This window comes from Ailuropoda melanoleuca, chromosome 7 (genome assembly GCF_002007445.2).
Source record: "Ailuropoda melanoleuca isolate Jingjing chromosome 7, ASM200744v2, whole genome shotgun sequence".
Classification (NCBI taxonomy): domain Eukaryota; kingdom Metazoa; phylum Chordata; class Mammalia; order Carnivora; family Ursidae; genus Ailuropoda; species Ailuropoda melanoleuca.
In genome coordinates, this window is record NC_048224.1 from 17,759,027 (window position 1) to 17,786,718 (window position 27,692).

Consider the following 27,692-nt stretch of genomic DNA (forward strand, 5'->3'; position numbering starts at 1 on the left):
GTAAAAGGTGCATCAGTGTCTAGGGCACTGCTGGGAAGACTATGACATGTTGGTTAAGCCAGAGAGTCTTGGTATAAATAAAACAAAATTAGTTCTCTGTGCTGGGGAAGCTGGGAACTTTAGGGAGCCCAAACATCAGCTGCCTGAGAGAGCTTCGGATCTATCTAGGAAAGTCTGGTAGGTCTTAGATTAGGCTCTTTGTAGACTGGAACACCCTTGCTCAAGGCTGTGGGCATTTTGAAGGCAATGATTCTGATGGTATCACTAGGATTCACTTAGTGCTAACTCTCCAGCAACCTGCTGCCCCTCAGGTCCTGTCAGCAAAACTCCAGACTCCAGGCTCCCATCAAACTGGTGTCAGAGTAAACGGGTCGTGATACAGGAACTTGCTCTCAAAGTCAGAGATCTCAACGTTGCAGGGATTTCTTTATTTTACGAATGTTTAAACAGAGGCAAACAGATCAAATGGCTGTCCCAAGTTCATCTAGTGAGTTAAAGGGCATAACCAAAATCAGAATCAAGGCTAATAGTTTACGTCAAAGGAAAGCAAGTTTTCTTAACAAAACTGCTTAGATGATCTCACATGAGGCAGAGGGAATGTGATGACTACAAGAAAATAAAGAAGATTTATATTTGGAATACACTCTTCTGAATAAAACAGTTAACCTGAGCTCACATACTCATCAGTAGGTACTGCTTTATATCTTATTATTTTTAAGTTGCTAATCTGTGATCCCCTAAAATAAATAAAACAATTGAGCTAACAGGAAAGAGGTCACACTTCTGACAAGTCAGTTTTAGGACTGAGTAGATTTAATTACACCCCCAGAAGAACTCTTGTAAATGAAGCAGGCTAAGACTGCGCCTGGACTGGGAGCTTTGAAATATTATTGCTGCTCTTTCAGATAATATTTTCAGAACTGACCAACCTCACTGGCTATTTTTTTTTCTTTAATCATGAATTGCATAAAGGTGCTCAACAGCAGAAACACTATGATACAAGTAATGTTGTGGCCCAAGGCTTGCCTAGCATATTTCCATCCTTAGCCATGGTGATCCCAAAGGAAAATGCACACCCGATGATCACATCCTGCCTTCCAATTAAGAAGAGTAACAAGAGATATAGAACAGGTGCCCTTCTTCCTTTTTGTCCACAGGCCCTGCCAGATACATACATATATGTATGTATGTATATATATGTATGCGTGTGTATATATGTGTATATATATTTATACATAGTTCATTTATATTTATAAATATATATATTTATTTTTACAAATGTTTATATTCATAAATATTTGTATTTATTATTTAATATATATTTAAATAGCCTCTGCTTTAAGAACTTTGGATTAATGAGCACTGTTCATTTGGATTAATGAGCAGTGTTCATTAATCCAAATTTGCTTTGGTGAGATAGGAAGAAAGGTAAAATAGGTATTTTAAAGCTAGAGGAGTAAATAGGAGTCAATCACTTGAGCTGTGGAGTGGTATCTCGAAGAGGTTAAGGCACATTGTCTTGAGCTCAACAGAGAGGAATCAATCATTGTGAATTCCTGTAGCCCCTAGGATACTAGGATTAGTGTGTAAGAGTTCCCTGCCTTGAACCAGATCATATGGCAAAAGCAGCCAGACTCCCCAATTCCTCATGTGGCTTATCACAATCTAGAAACAACTTCTAGATCACCGAGAACTTTACAAAATCTTATTTCCTATTACACAAGGATTTCTTATATTATTTCTCTAATCATTTGGGAGCCATCTAGACAGTGACAAATTCATTATGCAAGGATTAAAAAGAATTTTTTTCTTATCTAGAAGATGCCAAGCACACCCATTTTTCTTTTCCAGGATTTCCCTATCACACTGGTGAGAGGAGAATAGCAAGTATAACCTCCCCATTAGTATCACAGTATAAATCTCTAAAACTACTCCCTACAATAATTTTTTATTTAAAAAGAACCTTAAATATATTGTCTACGAGTTAAGGCATTCTAAACTCCTATGATTTAAATATGTTTTACAAATCTTAAGAAAATTAATTAAGGGGCCAAGATAATAGCTTTGATTTCCTATACACATTTAAATAAAACATACTGTTTTGGACTCACTTTTTAAGGAAATCAATTTTAAGGACTAGTATTCAGGTATTCACTCATTTATTCATTCTTTCCTCTATATATTCAAAAAGTTATTGAACTTATATTCTGTAGCATGCCTTGTACTGGGTGTAGATATATGTGAATAACCATAATTCAATGAGTGTAAAATTTGGGTTAGTTGGGTAAAAAGTCAAGGAACTCCAAAGGCAAGAAAATCAGTGATTAGAGAACAAACAATGTTAAAGGGAGTAGCACAAGAAAGGCTTAAGAGATGGGGACAATCAGGAAGTAACTGCAAATAAATCAAACAATGAGAGCAAAAACAGAAAGTGGTTGTCAAAATATGGTGAAAGATGAGGTTGGGAAATTCAGGGAAGGATCATATCATGCTGGATCTCTGACACACTAAGGAACTTGGGCTTAATCTTATAATGATGAACACTTGAGAAAGAATGTATGAAGGAAAGAATTGTATTTTATATAACTAGCATTGGGTTTTAGTAAAATTACTGTGGCCTCAGTGCAAGGGTAGGAAGACAGGGTTGGAGACAGGTAAGAATGGAAGCTAAAGGTAGATTTAAGAAACATTTGTAATCTAGATGAGGAATAACAGGAGTTTGAATTAAGGTAGTTCAAATATTGTCTAAGAGTTAATGGAGTAGGAAAAAAAAGAGTTAACCCAGTAGGGCAAATTTGGTGGACATTGCTGAGATAGAGACTATAGAAACTGACAATTAATCAAATCCAATGGAGGAAAAAAGGAGAGAAAAATCAAATGCCTGGCATTTTGAAAATGAGTAATTTGCACAACTGTGGTACCATTCATGGAAACAAGGCAAGCCCTGAGAAAATTTCACAGTAGAGGAAACAATGGTGATATTCAGGCAGTCGGTCATTTAGATTGGTTCAGATAAGAAAATAAGGAATTTTTTTTTATCTTTTTGGGGTGGTTTAAATTTTCATAAAAATATTTGCCTTTCCCCAGGCAATAATGTCATTACCACTAAAAGTGGTATAAAAAGTATGAAGGACTTTGAATTTCTACTTCCAAATTATTATACATTTTCAAACCTATTGATTCACTTAATGTTTTTATAGTATAAAGTAGGGTTTTTGAAAGTTGACTAAGAGAGTGTTTCAGAGAATATCTTTTAACAGATAGATGAACATGCTATACCATTGTGTAGAAATATATACACACAAAAATCTAACTCTTTCAACTATAAGTTATTATTCCTGTTATCTAACAGTTTTTGGTTAGCTATCCCTATTGTGAAGCACAGAATCTGGCATCAGATGTGGACCAACATGTTGGGCACAAATTATGTGCCAGTATTTATCATTCCTTTCACTACTCTTCTGTGATATAAAAATAAAATGAAAATAAAATAAAATAAAGTAAAATAAAAGTAACTTCTCAAGGTCACAGGCCAGTAAATAGCAAAAATAGTACACACATCCAGGTTGCTTGACTCCAAAGACAAACTCTTTAACGCTAGGAAATTAGGGATGTATCTTTGGTTCCACTACATATAGGATCTGTATATGGGGTAATGTCCTTTTCCTCTTTGAATTCCAGTTTTCTCATCTGTAAAATGACAGTTCATGCTCCACAGATCTCTAATGAAGTTAAAATGATACTATCCGTGAAAAGTTTAGGAAGTGCTATAAAATACCATCTAATATAGAAAATATGTTACATATACAGTAACAGTAAAAAAAAAAAAAAAACCGTAAATAAACTTCCTTCCATCTTTGGGTAGTAATTCATGAAATACTAAGGGCCTGCCATTCTTCTGGCCTTTTCAAAAAAACATGTCCAGAAGCAATTCCTTAATCAAAGCGTGCTTGCTCTTTACCATGTAAGATCTCACTCTGGTGACTACGCTAGGATTAAGAGGGTAGACGTCACAACCACAGAAATGAATGTAAGCCACAAATGCCAGCCATATATATCATTTTAGAATTTCTAGTAGCCACACTGAAAAAACTAAAAATAAGTAAAATTAATTTTAAAAATATATTTTGTTTCAAAATAGAATTTTAAAATGCTTTATACAATCAAACATATAATTTTCTGTAGTCAATGCAAGATTTATTAATGAGATATTTTACAATTCTTTCTATTCTAAGTCTTCAAAATCAGGTGTATATTTTACACTCCTAGGACAGACATCTCAATTCAGACTAGCCACATTTCTTTCTATTTTTTTTTAAGGTTTTATGTATTTATTTGAGAGAGAGAGAGATAGCGAGAGAGAGCAGGAGTGGGGAGGAGAGGGAGAAGCAGGCTCCCTGCTTAGGAGCCTGATGTGGGGCTCGATCCCAGGACCCTGGGATCATGACCTGAGCCAAAGGCAGACACTTAACTGACTGAGCCACCCAGGCACCCCTGGACTAGCCACATTTTAACTGAACAGTGGCTACATGTGCTTAGTGGCTGCCATACTGAACAGTACAGCTCTATAGTATTGACAATGGTCATCTATCAAGTGTTCTGTCAAAAGAACTCTGCTCAGAAAGAATGTTCTCTACACACAAATAGAACCATTTCGTATCTCTTATGGAGTTTTCACAAGAAAAGAAAGAGAAGGACATAGAAAGGTTAATAAAGGTCAAGAGACACACAAGCAGAAGGTAGGGAGTCAAAATTATGGATAAGCAGAAGCCATCATGTAGACAGGCAAAGAGAAGCAATCAGTGGTAACTCCCGTGGCACCAACATCAGACTACTCAAAATATCAATTGGCCAGTATAGCTGCAATATACTCTAAAATATCATTTCAGTTTTCCATGAGGCCTGGTGATGTAGCTTATAAATACTTGCTATCTGCCTTCATCATTGCGTTTCCTTTCAATAAACTTCCATCACCTTATGTGTACGTTATGTCAAACTGAAGGCAAGTTCATTTTGCCTTCTAATATCCCTTTAAATTTATTTATAGAGTATTCTTTCTCTGGAAAAAAAGAAAAGAAAAGAAAAAAGAAAAGAAAAGAAAAAAAGAGAAAAGAAAAGAAAAGAAAAGAAAGAAAAGAAAAGAAAAGAAAAAAGAAAAGAAAAAAGAAAAATCCAAATAGCTCCCTCACTTCCTTGGCTATTCTAAAATAATAGGAAGTTCTACAATCCTTTTAGGTTATAAAAGTTACCCATACCTCTCTAAATGAAATGTTCATTCTCAGGTAACAATCTAAACTCTGAATTTCTTCTTCCTGCTATAGGTAAGAAGACTGCAGTCAGGAAAATAGGTTTTACTATCTACCAACCCCAACCATTTCATTCCCTTATTCCTCATCTTTCCAACCACAGGTTTGTTGGACTTCATATCTCTAGAGTAGAAGCAAAGTAGAGAGACAGATGGGAAGAAGGGCAGGAAATTTTGACTGGATGTTTGTGAAACATTGGCATCCGTGAGACTGCCAAGTATTTAAAATTGACTTGTCCTCCCTTTCACCTCTGTGGATTCTTCAGAGACACACATGTGCCTCACCAGAGTCGAAGGTCTACCCTTGGCTGAGGGGTTCCCTTGACATGGGTAAATACAGCTGGTTGTATTTGAGTCCTCAGGCAGACCTTTGACATCCTGGTATTTACTTATAGCTTCCTTCTGTTGAGGTCTGTTCAACACACCATGATCACTGGTATTAACCAGAGTTAACCAAAACTATCTCTCCTATTTTGTAAATGGATTTATTAATGGAACTAGACTACTGAATATCCCAAGACTGAAGGCTGGATGGGCATCATCAAGGTTTGTCTGTACTCTCTTAATCACCTTCTTTCCTATGGTTGACTAACCTCTTCTAATTGACTGCACAATCATACATGTCAATATAGTAAATCCGTATATTAGGTTTCTCCAGAGAAACAGAACCAGTAAAGATATATAGGAATTGGTTCACCTCATAATGAAGGCTGAGAAGTTCCATGATCTGCCAATGGCAAGCTGCAGACCCAGGAAAACCAATAATGCAGTCTGAGTCCGAAGGTCTGTGAACCTAGGAAGCCACTGGCATAATTTCAGTTGGAGGGCTCGGAGGGTGAAATGAGATGGCTCAACTCAGACAGGAAAACAGGGGCAAATTCCTCCTTCCTCTGCCTTTTGTTTTATTCGGGCCCTTAATGGGATAGATGCTGCCTGCCACTTCAGGGAGGGCAATCTACTTTCCAGAGTCCAACAATTTCAATGCGAATCTCAACCAGAAATATCCTCACAGGCACATCTACAAATATTGTTTAATGTGGGCACCCAGTGGCCAAACTGACACATAAAATTAACCATCACAATTAGGTCTATCACCTGAGCCTCTTTATCCATTGTTACTGCAACTTTCATGCCATTTCTCTGTTCCATTATGTATTGACTTAAAAAAATTAACTCCCAAAGGTAATTGATTTTTTTATACCTGGTTTCTAAGGAAAGCTTTGACATACATATATACATACTGAAACACTAAGCTTAGCTTTGGCACATTTTAAGCAAATTCCATGACAATATGCTTGTTGTTTTTCGTACTTTGCTCTTTCTATTCTGCATATTAAGAACCTGATGCTCAGAGACACAACTTTTAAAATCTTTTAATAAGCAAATCATGAATATTTAAACTTATACTGAGAAGATTTGCTTATTATGTTCCTTCCTCCTTGAATCTACCCTAAAATATGCCAAACCCTGGCTCGCAGCTCAAAGTGGACTGAATGGCCAATTCATTTCTACTTGAGCTATCACCTGGAAAACACGTAAATAAATACTGGGGCTTGTGCAAAGGGAAGAATTTTTATTTTTTAATTTCAATCTATGAAAGTTAAAAAAACAGAATTTGCAGATTTATGCACAAATATTAGCACTGTGAGTATACGTTTCTGTGGTTTAGAGGAAATTTTTACAAGCAGATTTCAATAATTGAGTTCTGTCTCTGCAATCACTAATTGTCACATCCCTGAAAAGGCTAGAACCATTTCAGAAATGCACCCCAGGCTTCAAAGGCACCATCTCTGAACAGGTTTTTTGCGCCTTGTAGGAAGCTAACTGGGTCACACTTCAACCTGAAGAAATCCAATTGCACCTTACAGAGGACACAGAGTACAGATGTGCTTGCAAAGTTGAGCGCAGAAATCAAGATAATTGATCTGATAATTCAGATAAAATACATTCCTGTCAGATGAAGCCAGATAATTTAGGCATGAATAACATTTTAGTATTGAATTTTTGGAATAATTGAGTGTCATAAACTTCCATTTAAGTTTTACAGATAGATACTATAAAAGAACCCTTACTAATATGAAGTGACTTGCTCTCTTTGAATTAAAGCTGAATTGAAGTTTAAAAGTAGTGTTTAGTCTAATAAATGTGTTATTATTGTAAAGTGCCATTCTTGATTTAACTTAACACTAAATGGCAATTAAGGGGAAAAAAAGAGCTAACATTTATTGAGGAATTACTAGTATGTGATGGGCATCATGCTAAGAGCTTTTTGTAGTTATTGGTTGCACATAAAACACCATCATAGAAGAGATACCATGTGATCCCTTTGTGCCCCAGAAATGTCTACATGGAATGCAGCCTTGAGCTTGGTGCTCATCATTTCATCATGGGCCCATGGTAAGATGGTGCCTTGGAATCATTCTGGAATTAAGAAATGATTATTTTCCTTGGTTTACAGATGAAAAACCATAATATTATTCTAAATTTTTTTCAAGAGAAAGACAAAAAATAGTATTATTGAGCTTTTCTTCCCTTTTCTGCAGACCGGCAGGCTTTGTTTGCATCTCAGATACATTCCACATGGTCTGTATTCAGTACTTGTGCTCTTGTGAGTCTTAAAAGCATTTTTAATTGGCGGTTTTAAATCTTTTCCTTGCCCCACTGGTGACGTATATTTTCTGAAAACAGTGAATAAAATAGTATGCAGGCCTCATAGCCTTTGAAGTTACTGTCATTTCCTTCTTCCCATACATAATAAATAAATTAGAAAGTATTGGAGACTTTAAATTAACAAAAGGTTAAATAAAATTTTATGATCTCCCGTGCTGATATCCTGGCTGGCACTGCATTTTGAGTAATACATCATTAGAGAAATCACTCTCTGATGCATGATTGTAGTATTATGATGAGAGAGTTGTTACTTAGGGGCACCTCCTTAAATAGACTGTTAGCCCTGAGAGCCTTAAAAAAAAAAAAAAAAGGTGAGTGAATTTCCTTTCCAGGGTTGCTGAGAAAGTTCTACAAAAGGCCCCAGGAATTGAGACAAAGTTAATGGCTTTAGGGAATAATTTCCCATTAATTTTTAGTAAGCCTGAGGCATCAAATACAAGTCCTTGGCTTGTCGAATTATATCACTATTACTTTGCAAAACATTTCAATGCATTTGGTTCAGTTTAAAGAGTGAAGCAGTACCTGTGAGTGGAAAGAAGAGGTTTGAAGGTTAAATGCTTCGTACGTATGAAAACTGAACTCAAATTTGACCATTTCTTCCCCAACTCTTTTTCCACCACCAGTGTTAAGACCTTCAAATTATTTTAGACTGTTTAAGTGAAGAGGGTCGTTGTGAAACATGCAAAGATAAAGGTTTGAGAAGTTACTAAATAAACTCAGTCGATACAAAAAAGTTATTTAACACAGAAAGGCAAACTACCTCCTTCTTTTTCTTTGAATAACAACACTCTTTGGCAATACAGGCTACATTTATTTGACTTTCCAGCTTCCCTTTAGCCTTACAGAAAAGAAAAGGAAGATATTTTATCCATCTCCCCTAAGGTATACCTACCTGAACATGGCCACCTGATGCCAAGGAAAGCAGAATTTGGATGTGAGGGGGTTTATTTCAGCCTAAGAATGCCTCTGCCCACAATTCGGCAACTTTTAAGTCTTATGTTCATTATCAAGTTCAAATTTTTTGCAGAAAGAGAAGGTAGAATTATTAATCACTTAAAAATACTCTTGCACAGAGAATACATATGAAAGTAGCCAAATTTGGAAGAATCTGGATGCTCAGAAGGAGAATCATTTGAAATATATGCATTCTAGTAGCTCTAATGGATCCCTGGGAGTAACGGACTTTTATCCCAGGGCAACTATAAAAGTCAGTCAACTCAATTCCCTCTCTTGCTCTTATTAAGCTTTTGGAACCGTTACCCAAAACTAAGGTGATATATTCCTTTTAACAGCCCTGTCTTTGTTATTCACCTTCTACTGATGAGGAAATGTGAAGACAGAACAATTAAATGACTTTGCTGAGGTCACAGGGCTAAATAGAGCAAGTCAGGGCAAGCTATGGATACAGCCAAATTTCTAATTTGTTTTCTGGCCATCTTTCCACGTGAGTTCAAAATCATATTATTCTTTGCCATAAAGATAGCCGACCCATCTTCAGATTGTGTAGTCTTAGGCAAAGACACAAGACAGGGTCTGAAAGGGACAAAGATAATAGATAATTGTCTGCCTGAAGTGACTTTTATTTGGTTCTAAAGACTTCAGGGAGACTACAAACCATGCCAAAGACAACACTTCTGCACCATCAGTAGGAATGGGAGGCAATTTGATTTCCAGATTAAGATCAGTTCAGATTGTTCAGTCTTGGCAGACAGTACAAAGAAATTCAATGTAATACACACAAACCACCCAACTTTTACTGCTTCCTTTGTTAGCATCTTTACCACCAATAAGGCAATGATGAATGACATGCCTTTGAAAGAAATAATAGGTGCAACAAAGAAAAATGAAGAGGGAGAAAGAGGGGGAAAATGAGGCAGGGTAGGGAAAGAGAAATAAAAACTGAGAGGAGCTACAGGAGGTTGTCCCTGTATAAGCACTAAAATGAAAGAGAGTGAAGCCTCATTTTACATCTTGGTATTGTTACTGAGTTTGACTGTAATTTACAAATCCTCCCTGTCTTCACACAGGCCCTTCTCATTTAGATTCTGACATTACACATCTATAACTTCATTAAGAGATTAAAAACGAAAGGGGATAAAACTGCATTTGTAGTATTTCTTTAAAGGAAGAAGTCTGGAAAGAAAGACAAAAATAAAGAAATGGGGGAGGAAGAAACAAGGAACGAGTAAGTGAGGGGAGAGTTCAAATGTGTTGGAGTAATTGCTGTGGCTTACAGGGAATCTACTATCTACCTAATAGGCATTTTCTACATATTATTCCTATTTCTCAAAAAGTCCCTTATTAATTTTCCATAATATCCCATGATATTCCCTCTCTCTCTCTTTGTTGAGGAACAAAAGATCAGAAAGATAAAATAACATCCAATTAGTGCACAGCTTGAAGGTGGTAGAACTGGAACTTGAAATCAAGTTTGTCTCGTTAATGCTTTTCTTTCTACACCGCTTAAACTGAGCTTGTATTTGGGTCAACAGTCACGACACTCGTAAAAGGAATTAAGAATGGGCTGTTAATAATCTGTTACCCACGCCTAACCAGGCTGTCATATTTTCACTTTTAAGTATCTAGTGTGGTTATCACATGAATACTTTACCCAGATCCTAATTCAAATAGTGGAATAGAAACACCAATTCAATATTGGGGCACATGGCCCATGGATGCATACTACAGATAAGAACTCTGTCTCTGAGATTTCATTCATAACTTAACAAAATAGTTCTTTTGGAGATGGTTGAAACCTAAGCCCATCAATAACCCTACTTCTCTGAAGAACAAAGGGTTCATAAGCATTTGTCATTGCCCTCATTGACAGCTGTTACAGGTTACCCAGGATAAAGCAGATGTCCACTACAATGCCAGGCATGGTGCAGGTCCCAAATAAAATGCTCACTGTATGAATTAATGAATACAGTTTAAAAACACCTATTAAAATGGCACTTTCTGACCTCATCTACAACCTGGCCAAACACATGCTTCAAAGATGTCAAAATACCCTTTTTTTTTTTTTTAAAGATTTTATTTATTTATTCGACAGAGATAGAGACAGCCAGCGAGAGAGGGTACACGCAGGGGGAGTGGGAGAGGAAGAAGCAGGCTCATAGCCGAAGAGCCTGATGTGGGGCTCGATCCCAGAACGCCGGGACCACGCCCTGAGCCGAAGGCAGATGCCCAACCGCTGTGCCACCCAGGCGCCCCAAAATACCCTTTTTAATACATTTGCCAACAGTGTAAAAATGAGAGATACTGAGAAACTGTATTAGGAATAATAGCTTTTCTAGAAACAATGAAAAACCAGAAATACCTACCAACTCCCCTATTGTTTTTAATTTACTGTGATATGAATTGGCATACTGAATTCATGCACACAGAGTATACTCACAGATAGTTTGTGGAAACATGATTTTTTCTGCTGAACTATCAAATATTTGAAAATACAGAGGTCTGCAGATGAAACAGGAAGACAGAAGAACTTCACTGAAGAAGTCAGTTAAGACGGCAGTCATTCATGTTCGAATTATCTATGTCCTTAATCAAGTCCCTGTACCCACCTGTGGCCTTAGAATTCCCAGGAATATAAAGTGTTGGCACTCAAAGAATTCTAATTTTCCATCAGTTTTCTTATTTCTTTAACTATAAGGTTGAAGGAGAGACCAACATTATCAATTTTCACCTTCTTCCTTATTAATAGAACTCTATATTGTATTCGGTGAAAATACTACTATATTCCTTATCTTCCTTTGCATATAGGGATGATCAATTAAATATAAGTAGTTTGGGGGAAGGATTTACAGAAAATCTCATTTTACCACTCTATACTCTCTCTTAACTTAAGTTTCTTGCCTGGAATACAGTAAGAGCTGGAGCTCCAAAAGCTGTATTACCATCCTGAGGGTAGGAATCACAAGCTAAGAGATGATAAAAGAACCCTGGTTCTTTTTTTTTTTTTACATGTATTTATTTATCTTAGAGAGAGAGTGAGCGAGCAAGCAGGGGGAGGGGCAGAGGGAGAGAGAGAATCTGCCACAGACTCCCCGCTGAGCATGGAGCCTGGACCGGGTTTGATCTCAGGACTCTGACATCAAGACCTAAGCCTAAATCAAGAGTCAGACATTTAACTGACTGAGCCACCCACGTGCCCCAGGAGAACCCTGGTTCTTAATGGCTTCCTGATACCAGTTCTGAACTGATGGTGAGTTTTTTATATTCACGTTTATTAATTTTATCTGGAATGTGAAAAAGAGGGGCTCTGAATCAGAGACTGATTTCTTATTAATTACCTTGCAATAAATAAGTCTATCCTCCCATCCTTCTTGCCGTAGGTCTTACCTGTGGAGTGATCTGGGGAAAGCAAGGTCAAACATCCTATCCTAGTAGTTAGAAACTCCACAGATGAGAAACAGACAACTGATTTTCTGCATTTATATGCAAGAAAGAGACAGCCATCACTTTTCTAGAAAAGAGAAGGAAAAAATTTTGCTGATAGGATGATAATCTCTTTGAGGTGGGATGGCAAGAATCCTAAATTCTCACTCTAACCTATTGAAATGCAAATATATCTTTCCAGACGCTAAATAAATCACTGGGTATCTGTTATGACTTCTAAGACACAAAGATGTCTCCAAGGTCTGAGCTTCATCTCTTTGAAAATGGAAAAGCCTAAAGAGATAGTGCTGTGGTCTTCCTGACACTTGGGTCTTAACTTAGGGTGGTAGTCTATGCTGTAACCATTTGGTTCTCTCAGATCACAGCAAGTAAGCAGGAAAAAGAAAAAAGAAAAAAGAAAAAAAATGGCTACAAATCTAAATCTCATGGTAAGTAAAGAGGAAAGTATTCCTAGGGGAAATAGAAGCAAGCATTTCTTGTCTTTATATTATATACATATCTGAGACTGGGGAGGCTAGAGATTTTTATAGGAGTACTAGAAACTCTAGAAAACTTTCATTTCTCCACAACAGGCTACATCTAGACTTCCATCAGAGAGAATAAACCCTTACGTGTTTAAGCCACTATATTCACATTTCTGTTACTAGCATCAAAACCCAACCCCTAGTCAACACGTTGACTTTTTAAAGTCTTAAGAATTTAAATAAAATCCAGCTTTCAGCAATAACACCAGTGACCATCATAGCACTAGAAAGGTACAAAACACTGCACAAACGATTGTTCAATACATGAAGAAATAAATGAATTAATAAACCACCAGTAGAGGCTCTCCTAAATAACCCCCATTACACAGCAAACAAAGGTAAGAACAAACAATGGACTCAGTATGACTGCCGCCTAAATGAATGTTTCTCTTTCTACTGCTCTGTTTGGGTTTTCCCTGCTGCTCTAGTTTTCTTTCAGTCCTAATCCTACATATATGTATTGTTCTTCTGAAACATTCAATCTTACCACACCACTTCCCCAATATTCACCTCACTGATTCAAGGGTCCACTTAAAAGTAGCTTCTTCAGGAGCAAGGTGCAAAAGTACCTCAGGTAACTTGACTTAAATTATTTTTACGATTCATTAACACTCTTTATTTAATTTGTTGCAGAACTCAGCACATTCAGACTCCCTTTTAAAAGTGCCTGTGCAGGGTGCCTGGGTGGCTCAGTCGGTCAAGCATCTGCCTTCGGTTCAGGTCATGATCCCAGAGTCCTGGGTTCGAACACCGAATCGGGCTCCTTGCTTAGCAGGGAGCCTGCTTCTCCCCTGCCTCTGTCTGCTGCTCCCCCTGCCTGTGCGCGCTCAGTCTCTCTCTCTCTCTCTCTCTCTCTCTCTGTGTCAAATAAATAAAATCTTTAAAAATAATAATAAAAAATAATAGAAAAAATAAAAGTGCCTGTATCACAGCTACTCAAAAGCTCAGTGAGGTTCAGGGGCAGGTTCATATGATAAGCGATTAAATTCCCAGAATCTACCTTGGTGCCCAACTCCTTCATGTGTTTAAAAAATAAATAAATAAAATAGTCTCTCTCCCCTCCCCACCCATGTTAATCATAATTTCCTAACAATAGTCAGCAAATGGTCTGCTGAAACTTTGGAAGCACTTTTCAGAATGTATTATTTTCTGGCCATGAATCATTGTCCTAGGGTTGTCTACTTTCCAACGTGGCACTGGACAAAATTACACTCTGCAAAAGAGACAGGAGCAGACGATACAGCCCTAGGCTTGAGAACTGATTTCCTGCTTCAAATATGTTTCCTGATTGAAGATTGCACACCTAGGAGGTGAGATGAGAGAGCTATTTTATAAAAGTGTCCAGCAGATGTACTGCAGTAATTCCCACTGTATTCATCATTTACTGAATTGCTCACACACCAGAAGTATAATTCAATGTAAATGATCTCATCACCCATCAGTATGAGGGCTCACAAATCCAACTTGGCCTCAAGCTAAAACTTGACATTTCAAGGTTCTCAAATCCACAGTAAGTAAGCAGTATATTGATGACTTCCAAACGTCTCTTCTGAAATGGCCCCAGCTTTTGAGAAATGCAGGTGTTTGGGATCTAGAAATAGAAGTGGCCAGCTGCCCTTGAGGTACTTGGGGCACAGTTCCATATTTCCTACCCCTGATTTGGCTCTAAGAAGGGAACATTTTGTGCAGAAGATAATGGAATTGACACCATTTGCATTCTGCGCATACAAATACTAAAGAATGAAATTTAAAAGGTTCATTTTAAAGTATCCCTTCTTGCAGCTTTATCGTCACTGCTGTATGTGGGAAGACATAAGGCATTCTCATGCTGTGAAATCAGAAGAACACACATATTCACAGATGGGCAGGGATCTTGAGAGGACATGTATGCTTGAACCTACTCCAAATAAAGGAGGTAAGTCCACTAATCTTATTGAGTGTATTTCTTAACCCGTGACAGGAGAAGATCAGGCTAAATTGTTATAAATCTCCTTCCCATGTTTAAACTTAGCTGATTATACAACTATAGTCAAGATTACATTCTTTTTTTTTTTAAAGCTTTTATTTATTTATTTGACAGAGATAGAGACAGCCAGCGAGAGAGGGAACACAAGCAGGGGGAGTGGGAGAGGAAGAAGCAGGCTCATAGTGGAGGAGCCTGATGTGGGGCTCGATCCCATATTGCCGGGATCATGCCCTGAGTTGAAGGCAGACGCTTAACCACTGTGCCACCCAGGCTTCCCCCAAGATTACATTCTGAATAATTTCATTTAGAAACATTATTGATCTTCTTTCCCCTGGCATTAATTCCATGTAAATTGTGTGGTGTATTATACAAAACATGGGTTTGCCAATAAATACCTAAAACCTATTTCTCATTCTGCCAAAACGCTTCATAGCTATTTGATCTTTGGCAAAACACCTTTTCTCTTTAAGTTTCAGATTTTTTTTTTAAAGATTTTATTTATTTGACAGAGAGAGAGAGGCAGCAAGAGAGGGAACACAAGCCGGGGGAGTGGGAGAGGGAGAAGCAGGCTTCCTGCCGAGCAGGGAGCCCAATGTGGGGCTTGATCCCAGGACCCTGGGATCTTGACCTGAGCCGAAGGCAGACGCTTAACAGCTGAGCCACCCTGGCACCCAAAGTTTCTGATTTTTTGACTGTAAAATGGAGACAACAATAACTTTTACACAGGGTTAGTTAAAAAAATTAAATTAGATGACATTAAAAAGTATGTGAAGAGAACTAATTTTTCAAGAGATGATTTTTTTGCCACGATTCCCTTATGACCTTGTGTTTTCAAGCATTTAAAATATATATATAAAACAAAATTACAATAAATACATTTTTATTACATATTTAGTTATTTTTTCTCTAGGGGATAGAGGGTGTTTACTATTGTAAACTGAATTTTCTCACTTCCTTATCTATCCTATGATTATAATTTACATCATTACTTTATCTTACAATGTTATTCTACACTGCTAGGCTCATCATCACTCACTGTTGCAAATGACAGATAATCAACTTGAATTACCTAAAAATAAAGGGGGGGGGCATTTATTGTAATGACATTGCAATAACCTGACAAAGAAAAATCAATAGGAACTAAGTAACTCAGGACCCAGTGTTTTCCTACACGCTCCTCCCCCCTCACTCCTTTACTTCTTCTGGTAGTGGGTTTTTACATGCAGCTTTCGCCACATTGTAGAGAACATGGTTGTTGGCAAATCTAGTCATATTCTGTAACTATTCAAAAGGAAGAAACAGAATTTCTCTTTAGCAGCTTCAGTATTTTGAAAAACTACAAGAAAGTATTCTGATTGGACTACGTTTTTTAAGGATTTTATGTATTTATTTATCAGAGAGAGAGAAAGACCACACAAGCAGGGAGAATGGCAGGCAGAGGGAGAAGCAGGCTCCCCACTGAGCAAGGATTCCCGATGCAGGACTTGATCCCAGGACCCTGGGACCACGACCCGAGCTGGAGGCAGACGCTTCACTGGCTGAGGCACCAGGCGTCCCTGGATGGACTACTTTAACCACAGGTTTACTCTCTGGATCAATCACAGAAGTCGGAGACGTGCTCTTAGAACTGGCTCAAGTGGATCTGTATGTACATCTCCATATAGTAAGTGAAGGGCAGAGTCTGTCCACATAACAGGCAGGGTAAAATGCTGAGGACAAATAAGACTGTCAGGTGTTCTTGTTTTTTAATTTATTTTAGGGAGAGAGAGTGTGTGCACACAAGCAGGGGGAAGGACAGAGGGAAGAGAATCTTCATGCAGACTCAGCTCTGAGTGGGGGAGCCAGAGGCAGGGCTCAGTCTCACCATCCATGAGATCATGACCTAAGCTGAAACCAAGAGTCGGACACAACCGAATGAGCTACCCAGGCACCCCTCAGGTGTTCTTGTATATGTTAGAAGTCCTAACATAATCCTAACCGTGGGCCTAAGGGAAAATAGGTTTAACTTGAATCAAATAATAAATTTACTTATAAGAACCCTGCTCTATCTTATTATAATTTGAAAACTATAATTGGGGTGCAGCATGGTAAAATAGTTACGCTTTTATCAAACACTTTTTTATATGGTAAATGGGGGAAAAAGTATAGATGGCTATTTGTAGAAACATGCCTTATTTCAAGGGCATGAAGGCAATTTGACTTCTCCACATTTTTTCCAACATCTAAATTCCTTTTAATGGGTGAATTCAGTAGTCCTATAGTTTTACAAGAAATAGACTATCCTGGAGGAGTTAGCCCACTGAGAAATTCAAATAAAGGTAGAAATAATTGAGTTCAGATCTCTTCCAAAGAATAAGTTTATACAAGGAAAGAGGAGACTCTATAAAGGGTTCCTGAAAAGGGAGTGGTGTGAGGTATACAATTAGAGGTATGATGGAAGATTTGAATTTAGAATAGAAAAATACTGTCTTATTAATTGGCTGAAAATAGTTCAGTCCATTAATAACCAAGGATGCACTGAGGTTTCTAAAACTATTGCTCATTTTCTAATTAAACCTGAAACTATTCTTGTGAAGTGTCTAGGAGCCAGTAATAATTATCGCCATTTTGTGAATAAAGGAACACAGCATCTGAGAGGTGAGGCAGTTTAAGTGTATAATCAAATCAGTAACACTTAAGAGCCCCAGAAGGTGATGAGTAGAGAGTGCCTTTTTCTTTGGATGTAGAGGACAATAAGTAGGCAAATTGGCTAGTGTATAATAGACACAAAGTTGGATTTGAAACCAGGAACTTTTTAGATTGAAGTGCAGTTCTCATAAAGGCCCAAACTTAAGCAAGGTACGTGCATTATCTACACTATCTATAAATTAGAAATAAAACTGATCACTTTAAAGCACTGTGAAGATGATTAAATCAGAATGTATATGTCTCGATATGATGGAGGGATTATGGGGAACTCCTGGTTCCTCCTTTTCTCGCCAAATCATCCTGCAACAAGGAGCACTCATCTGGATTGATCAAGACAAGAAGTCAGTTCAGGGTTCAACCTTAGCAGGTGGCACATCTCAAGGATGTATGAGATTACTGCCCATGAGTGTGGGAGCTTCTCATCAGGACCTGAGCCCTCTAAAGCATGGAGCCTTCTTATTGAAATAAAAAGATGTCTATAACAAGTATATCTTTTCCTTGCTATATAAGAACCTTTACGAGAGTTTAAGGACTAATTTGGGTAAATTCTAAGTAAATAGACATACTCTTTCATTTTACAGAAAAAGAAAAGGAAGTCCAAATTGGGTATGTGGCATACCCAACTTAATAAATTAATGAGAAGGTTAAGAATGAATTATCTCTTGAGGCACCTGGGTGGCTGTCAGCTAAGCATCTTCCTTTGACTCCCAGGACCCTAGGATCAAGCCCTGCATCAGGCTCCCCACCCAACGGGGAATTTGCTTCTCCTTCTGCCTCACCCCCCCTCCCAGCTTGTGCTCTCGTTCTCTCTCAAATAAATAAATAAAATCTTAAAAAAAGAAAAGAATGAATTATCTCTTTAAGATTGAAGCTCTGTCACATATCGCTTGGGATTTTTAAAGATAATCTTCTTCCAGTTATAGGTAGGGAGGATAGAGTTGAAACTCTGTTAGCCACCCAAAAAATAAAAGCTCAGGATGGACTGCCTGAGCCAGCTTTATTTCTCCTGGGTAAAAGCTAACCTCTCAGGAAGTCTTAAATACAGTATCAAAAGCTTCATTCTCTACAGCACAGAAAATGTCATAGAATAGAGGTGGATTTGCGCCAAGATGCCAACAGAAAGACGAGCACAAACGCTGAAGAATCTAAGTCATGCACACAGACTCCTCCACATGGTTCATCCTAACTCATCAGATTTCCACTTGTGGCTTAAGGTCAAAAGCTTTGAGAGGTTATGTTCATGTATGTTGATTTCTCTCTTCTGTGTGTACCTTCCCTTCAGGGTCCATGTAGAAATGGGTCAACATCAAGAATCATACAATCCTTGATCCTAGAGCTATAACCGACTTAAAGTCCTAAATAGAACCAACATACACAAAAAGGTTTGTGAAATGTAAAGCACAATCTAAAACTTGACTCCTAAACTCACACTTTCTTTTAAGCTTTCTCAGTTCTCTTTATAAGGAAGAAAATTATACATTTTAATTCCTTTTAACATTTTCATACTGACCCAAGCTCAAGTCCACTATTCAGAGAGTACTAGCTGGGTGGACATACTCAGTGATAACATCGCCAAAGAGAGAAGGCTTATAAAGCCACATACTCTGTTAATAAATCAAACTACCAAATCTGATGAACTAATCTGAAAAGATTTTGTAAATGATAATATGATGTTTTGCAAAATTAATCAAGGCAATTCTTTTTCTGGTAATTTCTGTTACTTTTAGTCTTTTCCCATTTAGTCCATCCCATATGAATGAGAAGGTAAATCCCCAGCCCTTGACTTTCAAAATATAATTTTGAAATATGTGACAGAGATGAATTTTTGAGGGAAAAAACTTTTAAGTTTTAAGCAACTTCTTTTTGAATATCAAGACAAGAATCCTGACAGTTCAAGGAATGGTCTATACAGAAACAACAGACATTGAATAAGAAATGATCAGTTTGATACTGTTATTTCCATGAACCTAAACTAAATGAAGACTTAGAACTGGAAGGGAAATGAAGCCAAAGGGAAGTATGTCCCAAGAAACAGATCTGTACCATGTCTTTCTAATCACTTTCCCCTCAGATTAATTTCCAGGGTGGGCTATGTAATGAGATCCCCAAATGAGTTTTAGGATCCAAGAACACAAGGAACTTCTGCACCTCAACCTGGATAAATTCCTGGGACTTGGAGAGTCTTGATAAATGACCTTCTGCCAACAAGGCACAGGGACTTATGTAAGTTTCCTAGAGCTGCTATAACAAAGTACCACCAACTGAGTGACTTAAAACAGTAAGAGATTTATTATTTCATCGTTCTGGAGGCTAGAAATCCAAAAATCAGAGTGTCAGCAGGGCCTTTCTCTCAAACTCTGAGTAAATCCTTCCTTTCTACCTCCTATTGACTAGAAGCCAGCAATCCTTGGTGTTCCCTGGCTTTGTAGATGTCCCTCCAAGACCTGCCTCACAGTCCCATAGCTGTTGTCTCCCTGTATGTCTCTGTTTTCACATTGTCTTCTTATAAAGATATCAGCTATACTGGATTAGAGCCCACTCTAAGGAACTCACCCTAACTTGATTATATCTACAAAAACCCTATTTCCAAATAAGATCATATTCCCAGCTACCAGTGGTTGGGACTTCAATCTTTCGGGGGAACACAATTCAACCCATCAAGGGCTACAGAAGAAAAATTATTGCCTGATATTTCTACATAAAAGTTCTTCAACAACTGCAGAGAGCTTTTAATAGCCCAGAGGGAAACTTGAGACCAACCAATTATTTTCATACACCCAAAGAGTGATGTGGAGGTGGTGAGTGAGAAGGCTGGAACCAGAGAAGACTCATCATCAGGATAAAATTCATAGGACTTCCTTTCATGTGCTCAGAGACTCCTTGAGAACATGGATTTCTCACTCAGCAGATGGAAACATATAGGTATCGAGGTCCACAATCAGATTGCATGATATAAGTTTAAGAGGATGTCAGGATGGACGTACTGACTGAGAATTACAATGCCCATCTTTACTTCCAATGATGCCATGATGCTATTTGAGGTCCTGTGGAAAATGGATTGTAGATGTACCCTGGAGATAAATTGAAAGGCAGAAAACTCTGAATTGGACTGAGAAGCACTGAACTGAATGAATGAATTTATCTCAGGTGGACTAAGATTAAATATTTTCCCACTAGATGAGAGACTCAAGAAAAAACTGTTTTTTCTTTGAGGAAAAAGGAAATGACAATTCTTGCCAACCCTACTTTATGATCTGAGATTTGTATGTGTTATGTATATAATGAAGGTGGAAAAACTCTCTGGGACACATTGGGCAAAACTCTATCAATACAAACACTGTCTTTCTTGGGACATGCTGCCAATGTAAAAATAAAGAACATATTAGACTGAAACACTGAAACATGGAGAACTATAATTTCACAAGAATCCTGTACACTCTAAAGTGTGTATCACGGAGGTAAAGACTATAATCAAACCTGGTTGCTTTTACTCTGGCAGTACCTATCATTTTTATTTTGACAAGGGAAGATAGTTTGCACTACGCTTATCAGCATACAGTTTCCAGAGGCAGATTATGTACGCACAGCTTGCACTCCACGAAATTGTGAATACTATGTAAGTGACAGAAGATACCATGTTTGTAAGTGGATTTGCCTGAAACATTACATACGTAAAACCACAATAGGTTTGCTGATATGGAGATTAGGGTGATGATTTTACACAGGAAAAAATTATGTTTAAGCCTCAACTCTTACTAAGCTGATTGATCTTGGGCTAGTTACTTAGGATTCATAAACCCTAGTGTCCTAAGGTGCCAAACTGTCCTAATACTACTACTCATCTTACACAGTCATGAGATTTAAATGAAATAACATATGTATAGCATTCAGCACACTAATGAGCACAGAGCAAACATCCAATAAATGTGTTATTATTTCTACTAATTGTTTTGCTCATCCAAATCAAGTGTTGTCTTTAAAATAACTAGTGAAATAAGAAATAGAGTTGGATTCTTGTCTCAGTTTTAGAATCACCTAATTATGTAATCTAGAATTTGCCAGGTGAGCTTGCAGTTCTTCATACGTTAAGATAACTAGATTGGCTAATCAATTAATGGATGCCAGCGTTGTTACCTCATTTCCCTTTTAGACACGAAGAGTGCGAGAATCCCAGTCAGTCTGAATTCTGGTCATTAACATCTTCTGAGATATGCATTCTCTTCTGTTCCTGTTGAATCAATATGGCCATTTTCATACTTCAGCTCTCTGTCCATGTCTATCTCTATCTAATACTCAACAACATGAAGCCAGGGACCATGATTTATTTACACTTATCACACGTTCTTAGTATAACACCTAGAGAATCATAATTAATAAATATTTATAGGGTCACTTAATAAATGAATGAGCAACTGAATTTTATTAGATTTAATTTTAATTCATCTAATGTTTAATTAAATTGAATTTTATTAGATTTTTTTCTAGTTAAAAAAAGAAACAAAGAAAAAAAATTCAACCTACAGAGCAAATGCCAACTATAGACCTAATTTCTAACTCATTCAACTGGGGCAGATTTCAATATTGGCTAAAGTATATTATTCACTTATCAGCTTCCTTTTTTTCTTTCACCTAACCCCTTTCTTATTTCTACCTTAGTCCTATTCTAGGACTATGTCTCATCTCATTTTATCCTTTTGTTTACTCAGTTATTCACTTGAAAAATATTTATTGAACAACATTGTAACAGGGACTGTGCTAAGCTCTCAGGATAAAATTTTGCATAAAACCAAATGTGGTTCATATTCTAACAGAGTCCTTGACCTACCTGGAAGGTGTTAATCAAATAATCATGATTACAAAAATAATTATAAGCTGTAAATAAAGGGTTTTATTAAGAGAATGCATACAGTAAAACCAATCTGGGTGCCTAGGTGGCTCAGTCAGTTGGGCCTCCAACTCTTGGTTTTAGGTCAGGTCAGGTCATGATCTCGGGATGGGATCCCAAGCATGGGATTGAGCCCTGCTTCAGGCTCTGTACTAGGCATGGAGCCTGCTTGAGATTCTTTCCCCTCCCCTTCCTCCCTCCCGCTCTTTTCCTTCCCCCATATATGTGTGTGCGCTCTTTCTCTCTCTCTCAAATAAATAAATAAAATCTTAAAACAAAAAAAAATAAAAGAAGAAGAAGAAGAACAACAACAACAACCAATCTTACAATAGAGAGAGTCAATTATGGCTTCCCTGACAAAGTGACTCCAGTTGAAAACTGAAAGATAAATTGAGTGAATTAGATATAATATATGATGCAACAACACTTTTTTTTTTTAATAAAACTTGAGCCTCGATACTGGCATTCCAAGCTTAGTCTGACATGATCAATATAGGCTTTAAATGTTTTACAATAGATCAAGATGGGAAGAAGGTAAGTTTTAACAGTGAACAGTATATACAAGGTAATGAGAAAGAAAATGGTGCATGTGAGAAACTGAGAAAAATTCAATGTACTTGCAAGATCTTTGATAAGACAAGGAAGGTATGCAGAGACCAGACTATCTAGAGCCTTGCAAGTCCTAGATAGTCTTAACCTTAAAAGTGATGGGAAAGTATTAAACGTTTTTTAACAAGTAGGTGTTTTACTCATATGTGCATTTTCCTCATATCACTCTGGCTGTAGTATATGATATATGGGGGGTAAGAAATTTGAGAAGTAAAGTGGTCTATAGCAACAGTTACTATGAAAGATGATGTAGCATTACTTACAATGATGGTAGTGGTGGTGATAGAATTGAGAAGTATTCAGCATATATACTTAAAAGAAGATAATTATGGATTAATTTTGGAAATTAAGAACGAAAAGAAGTCAGAAGTGACTGGAAAATGTTTTTTGGGAAATAGAAGATCAGTTTTGGACATACTGAATTTAAGTTTCCCTTGAGACATCTAAATGGAATGTTAAATATGCAGTTGGGTAACCTTATGAGGAACTCAGAATTGAGGCCTGAGTTGGAGATACACATATCTATTGATTTATATTTATATGCAAAAGCAGTGCACAGGTGTTGTTGGGGAGTCATTATGAAAGGGATGATATGTGGATAAGATTGCTGAAGGAGCGGTTGAAAGTAAGAAGAAAGGACCTTGAGGAATTTAACATGTGGTGGTAGGTCAGAAGAGAATGAGTATGAAAGAAAGAAAAATAAGAATTCATAGATAACTACGAACGAACAGGGGCAACTGATGCCTTAGTAGCCAAGGGAAACCTAAGTTTTCAGAAGGTAGAGTGATCAATTATGTCAAATTTTGCTGTGAGATCAAATGAGGTGAGAACTATAAAAGAACTATTGAATATGATTAGTTTAGGTCATGTGCCCCCACAGAGAGAGCTGTTTTGATTTAGCCAGTTTAGTAGATTGGGTTATGGAGGGAATAGCTTATGAGAAAATAAGGACTTCAAGTATCTGTCAGATAATTCACTGAGGAAATTTCATTGAAAACAGAGAAGAGAGAAAAGGTAGAGTGAAATTTCAAGAGATGTATGGAGAGAAAAAAGATTTTTTAGAAAGAATAAATTTTGTTTAAAGATATGCTTAATTGATAGACCAATTGATTGATTGACTAATCTTAAGTACAGGATTTTATTTAAGGATCCAGGTGAAAAGGAGAAAGGGGGTCAAGTGATAACAGAAGATTTCTGAGAACTCAAGAGAGAATAAGGATGGAAGGACAAGTGAAGGAATTGGAAAAAAAATCTTATATAACAAGACAGGAAACAATAATACAATAATGAAAACAATAAGTATAACAATGATGATGGTGATGATTGTTATTACTTTTGTTGAGTGCTTATTATATGTCAGTTACTACTCCAATCATTTTGTTCATTATTCAGATACAGGTAGGTTGAGGTTTGACAGCAAAAAGTTGAAAGAATTTCTTTCTAATGGCTTTATTATTCACGCTACGGTAAGAAGTGAAGTCATGTGCTAATAGTGATGCAGACAGTGGGCCTGATGAAACAAGGTTGCCAGAAATCTAAGGAGCATGAGAAAGTTTGAACTAGTTACAAAAATGAGAGAATATGTTGAAAACAGAAATACAGCGGAATTGTCAGGCAATATTTTGGACCTACTTGAAGCCAGTGATCATGAATTTATAGTAACATCAACCTGTTTAGTGGTGTCACTTTTTCCAATACTGTGCAGTCACTCAGATTTAATTAACTATTACTCAGCCAACATTCATGTATGCCTTTAGCACACAGGCCAATATCAGTTACTATAGGGAATGCAAACATCAGTAAGCTCAGACTTTGGCTTTTACTTAGCCAAGACAATTAAAATTCCATGTCTTGGGGCTCTGGCTCTAAATTCAGTATAACTGCTATTGGACTCATCTACTAACAAGTAGCAATTATAAGGTCTGGGGAAAAAATGATAAAACATAAACAACTCTTTAAAGGCACTGGGAATTGAACAAAAGCATGGAGATAGTATAGTTGACCCTTGAATAACAGGCAGTTGGGACACCAACTCCCCACACAGCTGAAAATCCACACTTAACCTTTGACTCCTCCAAAATCTAACTACTAATAGCCTGCTGTTGACTTGAGGTCTTACAGATAACAGTCAATTAATACATATTTCTGATGTTACATATATTACACACTGTATTCTTACAATAAAGTAAGCTACAGAAAAGAAAATATTAAAAACATTATAAGGGAGAGAAAATACATTTATACTACTGTATTTTATTTATCGAAAAAAATTCACAAGTAAGTATATCTGTGAAATTCAAGCCTGTGTTGTTCAAGGGTCAACCCTATGGGCAATTCAAGCTTTCTGAAGAGTAAATGCACAGGGTGAGAGCCATGTTAATTTGGTTTTTCTCCTGAAAGTCCTCTTCAGATAACATAGCAAAGGGTTCTTTGAACTCAAACAGAAAGCTATAGTCTTAGTGATGTGAGTGGTCAGAGTACAAAGTTCAAGGCCACAACAGGAGCTGGAAGTTGAGGGATGAACAGGACTCCCCTCAAATATTTGAAACATTCCTGAATTGTGTCTGGAGGGAAAAAGCCAAGGACCACAGCAGCAGCTGGACAGAGATTTCAGTTGCCCATCAGAGAGGAGTCTATTTGGACCTTGAATATTGCCAACTTGGAATGGCTTGAAAAAAGTTTTAGGGTTTCCACTGATATGCAAAAAGTATCATGTCTTTTGAGTAGATACTCCATTAAAGGGCTAAGGATTTGCCTAAAGTTTAAGGATAAAATTTAAGTGAATTCATCCTACAAAGTGTTAAAAAATGCCTCTACAAGTTCATGGCAATCAGCCAATAACTTATGTACCTGTTGGAGGACTGACACTACCCAATTTCAAATTGTACTATAAAGCTACAATAATTAAGATATATAAGGTGGTATTGTTGAAATAAAAGACTAATAGTTCAATGGAACAGAATAGAGAGACACAAAATAGAACTACATAAATATAGTCATGTGATATTTGAAAAAGGACCAAAGGCCATACAATGAAGCAAACATAGTCTTTTCAACAAATGGTACTGGTCATCACATGTAAAAAACTTAGACACAGACCTTACATGCCTCCCAAAATTTAAAATGGATCACAAACCAAAATGTAAAATGCAAAACAATAAAACTCCTAGAAGATAACACTTGAGAAAACCTAAATAATCTTGGGCATGGTGATGACCTTTTACATGTAACACCAAGGATCTGATCCATGAAAGAAATAACTGATACACTGAATGTTTCCATTAAAATCAAAAACTTCTGTTCTATAAAATCAACATCAGGAGACTGAGAAGACAAGCCACTGACTGGGAGAAAATATTTGCAAAAGACACAATGAGTAAAGGACTGTAATCCAAAATATACAAAGTATTTTTAAAAATCAAGAAGAAAACAACTAACTCAATTAAAAAATCAGCCAAAGACCTTAACAGACATCTCATCAAAGAAAATATACAGATGGCAAATAAGTATCTGAAAAGATGATCCATGTCATATGTTATCAGGGAAATGAAAATTAAAACAAGTGAGATACTACTATACACCAATAAGAATGGACAAAGTACAGAAAACTGACAACAGCAAATGCTGAAGAGAATGTGGATCAACAACATCTGTCATTCATGCTGGTGGGAATGCAAAATGGTACAGGCACTCTGGAAGACCATTTGGCAGTTTCTTAAAAAACTAAACATACTCTTACCACACAACCTAGCAATCACACTCGTCAGTATTTACCCAAAAGAGGTTTTTCAACATGTTCACACAAAAACTTGCAAAGAGAAGTTGATAGCAGCTTTATCGATAAATGCCAAAACATGGAACTAAGATGCCCTTCAGCAGGTGAATAAATAAATAAACTGTGGTATATTCAGAAAAATGAAATATTTTTCAGTGCTAAAAAGAAATGAGCCAAGAAAATACATGGAAAAACCTAAAATGCATATTACTATGTGAAAGAAGCCAATGTGAAAAAACTCCCTACTGCATGACTCCAATTATATGATATTTTGGAAGAGACAAAACTATAAAGGTAGTAAAAAGACCAATGGTTGGCCATGGCCAGGGTCCAGGGAGAAGGATGAATACGGCACAGTGGATGCTGAGGTAGTGAAAATACTCTGTTATGATACATAATAGTGAACGCATGTCATTATGTGTTTGTCCGAACTCACAGAATTACAACACTGAGAGAGAACCTTAATATTCAACTATATGCTCTCTATAATAAACCAACTTTATATATAAGAAAAGATCTTGATTATAAGTTAGAAAAAAAGATCTTGATTATAACTTAGAAAAAAAAAACTATAAACCATGAAGACAAGAATCAAAAGAATGCTGCAGTGTCTCTATTAAATCAGACAAAGTAGATTTCAGGACAAGTACTATTACTAAGGCTAAGGAAGGATGTATTATAAGAACAAAAGAGCAAATTCATCAAGAAGACATAACAGTCTAAATGTGCATTCATCTAATATTAGAGCTTTAAAATACATAATGCAAAACTGGTAAAACCAGATGGAAAAATAGACCCACAATCAGATTGTGGGAAAATTGGAAACTTCTTACTTAGTGATTTATAGAAAAAGCAGAAATAAAATAAGC